Below are 3,491 nucleotides of genomic sequence, written 5' to 3'. Positions count from 1 at the left end.
CTTCCTTCCTTCCTTCCTTCCTTCCTTCCTTCCTACCTTCCTTCCTTCCCTTCCTTCTTTCCTTCCTTCCTCCAGTACTGTAGTACCCATGTGATGACACCATCGCCGTGAGTTGACCACCACTGTAGCGCAACAAGTGTTGGTCAGTCGGGGAGATGGGACGTCATGGCTGGGTGGCCACCTGCAAAACACGGAAAGATTGTAGAATGATAAAGAGTTATTGAAGTTATGGTTTTTCATAATACAATCATGGGTGGTTGGCAGGTGCTCTGGTGTGGTTTGCTTCTTCTTTGGAGACAATCTCCCATTGTTGAGGAGAAAAGGGGTCATCTTAGAAAAGTATCCCTATTGGAAAATGTCATGGTAGGATGTGTCACTACGCAGTGGATTCAGGGGCTCGTCAATTTTTAGGCATGTGGAGATAATGGTATTATTTTAAAGCATGTTCATTTGTCTTGCACGCTATGAAAAAAAAAAAAGCAGGCCTACCTATCAATATATATATCGAGATATTTCCAATTGAAGAAGATGGAGTGTCCTGGTTTTAGAGGTTAAATTATGGAGAAAATGGCCCACATAGTTTGGTAGCTTCCATAGCTTTTTAAACCTGAGTTCAAGCCCTACATGTTGATGGTTTGAGTGCACTCTCACTTCCTTTTCTCCCCAGCTCCATCAGTCTAGGGGTACAGACAAAGCTGGAGATGAGAAATGTGGATGTACCGGAACTTTAGAGTCTTCGTGGGGAACTAGCTGAAGACATGACAAGAGGACAACATCCAGTGGAGCTCTTGTGAACATCACTTTAAATGTATAAATGATATGGCACCTCTTTACCGTAAAACATTCCTGGAATTATATCATCCTCCTAGGGCTAATTCTTAACCCTATCAAAGCGCCTAGGGTCATTTTGTACCCAAGGGGTTGTATTCTTCACATTTTAGAATACTTCTAGTGCGAAGATCTCTTTGAAACTTTCAGTATGTCTCAAAATATCATTTTGACAGAGTACTATGCAAACCGTACGGATCGGATTAACAAGTAAATTTCCTCTTTTGAAAGTGGGGGCACAGAGTTCCCCACGTCGTATGAATACGATAGTAAAACACGACATACGGATAGGGTTAAAACTCCAAAACAAAATTACAAAACATACGGCGAGCGTTCATTTTTGTTTGTTGGTCCCCAGGTATGGAACAAATTCCCATATAAAATAAGATCTGCCCCAACAATATACTTTAAAGAAAAACCAGCTGAAGCATGTTTTATTAACAAATAGGCATGTCATAATGATGAACTGTGCATGTGAATACCAGACTGTGAGACTGAAAAAATGGGGGGGGGGGGGGAGAGATAGAGAGAGAGACAGAGAGAGAGAGAGAGAGGGGAAATGTTTTTCTATCTGTTGAGAGCAAATGTTTTAATGAATGTTTCTAGTTACTCGCGTTTCAATTTTGTTGTGAATTTTTATTGCATTGTATATTTTTACTGAACGCATTTCCAACCTCACTGCGAGACTGTTTTTCTCATACAAATTTTTACAAATATATATATATATATACATATATATGCATAATACTTTGTTTTACGTACTCTCGTGTTGATAAATTTTTAAGATGTGATGTCTTTTTCGATGTCATGTGCATGGAGCATTTTTTTGAAAACGGAAATGCGCAGTATAAATGCTATTTATTATTTTATTATTATCATCATGCCAAGAAGATCAAAGAGATTTTTCCAAACTGAATTCTTTCCATTTCAGCTTTTCAAATTTTTTGTTTGACAATTGGGTGCATTGGAGCATTTCACATATAAATTTGCATGTAGGCTAAAGAAATAGAAAGAACTGAGTGATACCGATAGGGAGACATATTATTATTATTATTATTATTATTATTATTATTATAATAATATTATATCTGATATTTTAGGCATTCTTGGCTTTCCTTCAACTTATAGAGCTTGAATTGAGTTTTGAAAAAAAAGAATTGTGATATTTTGTCCTGTGGTTTTTTTAAACCAGCTCATGTGAGACAAGTGATAGTCTTATCTTATAAATCTCGGTACTTTCATTGTAGCAAAACTTTCGGCAAATAAAACTTGGAACACGATCGGTTTTTGTGTTTAATGGGTGGTGTGTAAGTGTAAGTTTACGAAGTGAAAGAGGACTAGAAATAACTTTGTATAATACACGAGTTGACTGCCTGTTAGTAAGAGAAAAAGATAATAGAAAAGGAACTGTTTTTACAATGAGGAGAAAGAGAAATTTATAAAATGAAAGTTTGTGAAAGAGCAATAGGAAAAGGTTATAAGAGAAACTGGTATATTATGAATCAAGAGTACCGGTATGAAAATGTTTAAAAAAACGGATAAATATACAAGAGGAGCAGAATTGAACTGGGTGAAGAGGGTTATGCTATGTGCGCAAATTGGAAAAGTTGGAAAAGAAATACTGGTATAGTGGCGTCGGTGGCCTAGTGGTTAGGCTCTCGGACTCGCAACCGTAAGGTCGGGGGGTTCGAATCCCGTCAGGGGCCCGATGTTGTGTCCTTGGGAAAGGCACTTTACACTTATTTTCCTCACTTCACCCAGGTGGGAATGGGTACCCGGCTATAGACAGCGAAAGATCTTGTCAGTTTGTTAGTGTTTGAGCGCTTAATCGGCTGCTCGCACTGTATGCTTCCCGGGAAGCTGAGAATGTTTCGGAGTGTTCTATGGTCTGCTGGGGTAATAATATAGTGTAAAGCGCATAGAGCCTGCTGTAGAGCGGGGATATGCGCTATACAAATGCTATCTATTATTATTATTATTCTCTGCTTAGATCTACGTGTTGAAGGGAATTTCGACCCCCTCCCCACTTTTCGTGAATGATGCAACAGTAACTTGGGATGCTCCTTAGTGAAGACCTCAGATGTGCTTACGAGGTCAAGTAAGTTCTCAATGGAGGGCTAAAGTTTATTTTACCGACCGATGTATGTGTTTGAGGAAGGTAGGGAAGACTGCCATAATTCCGAAGGAAGAATTCTTGTCAAGGTTTTCTTTTTTTGTTGTTGTTGTTGTTAGCTGATTGCTTGTTTGAGCCAAGAGAAGCACGTTGAGACTAGAGGTGGGCAAAATCCGGATAATCTATAAGGATAACCGTATAATTCTCGATGAAACATTGTCCGAATTCAGACTCTTAACTCTCTTTCCTGACCCGTCTGCCAAAGTGGGTGCACCCATTTGTTGAAGTGATGTTAACCCGTTTGTGGAAGTGGTTCTAACCCGTTTGTGGAAGTGGTTCTAACCCATCTGCCGAAGCGGTTTATGTCATATTATTTGCACAAAGAGGTGCACTAACATATCCGGATTTTGCTAAAGCGACTTATTGCCTAGCCCTAGTTGAGGCAGTCAAGTAGTGTAGAAAATGAGCAAGAATCAAAGACAGGATTGAGGTGAAGGCTCAAAAGCTCAGCAAGTGTGCTGCTGCAAGTTGACAAAACGTCTTTTTTCAT

At 39.2% G+C, this 3,491-nt stretch overlaps 1 long non-coding RNA gene across 3 annotated transcripts in view; it reads left to right on the top strand.

Annotated features, from left to right (window-relative positions):
• The window catches only part of LOC118477208, a 35,653-nt gene extending 34,689 nt beyond the window's left edge, over window positions 1-964 (top strand). For all 3 annotated transcript variants that reach the window (XR_004859416.1, XR_004859417.1, XR_004859415.1), the window contains one exon: window positions 668-964. This is a non-coding gene — a long non-coding RNA (uncharacterized LOC118477208). The remainder of the gene's footprint in view (window positions 1-667) is intronic.
• The last annotated feature ends 2,527 nt before the right edge of the window (window positions 965-3,491 follow it).

The sequence above is a fragment of the Aplysia californica genome, unplaced genomic scaffold (assembly GCF_000002075.1).
Source record: "Aplysia californica isolate F4 #8 unplaced genomic scaffold, AplCal3.0 scaffold01378, whole genome shotgun sequence".
Lineage (NCBI taxonomy): Eukaryota > Metazoa > Mollusca > Gastropoda > Aplysiida > Aplysiidae > Aplysia > Aplysia californica.
The sequence above is the reverse complement of the archived record's forward strand: the minus strand, read 5'-3'. Positions and strand labels throughout refer to the sequence as shown.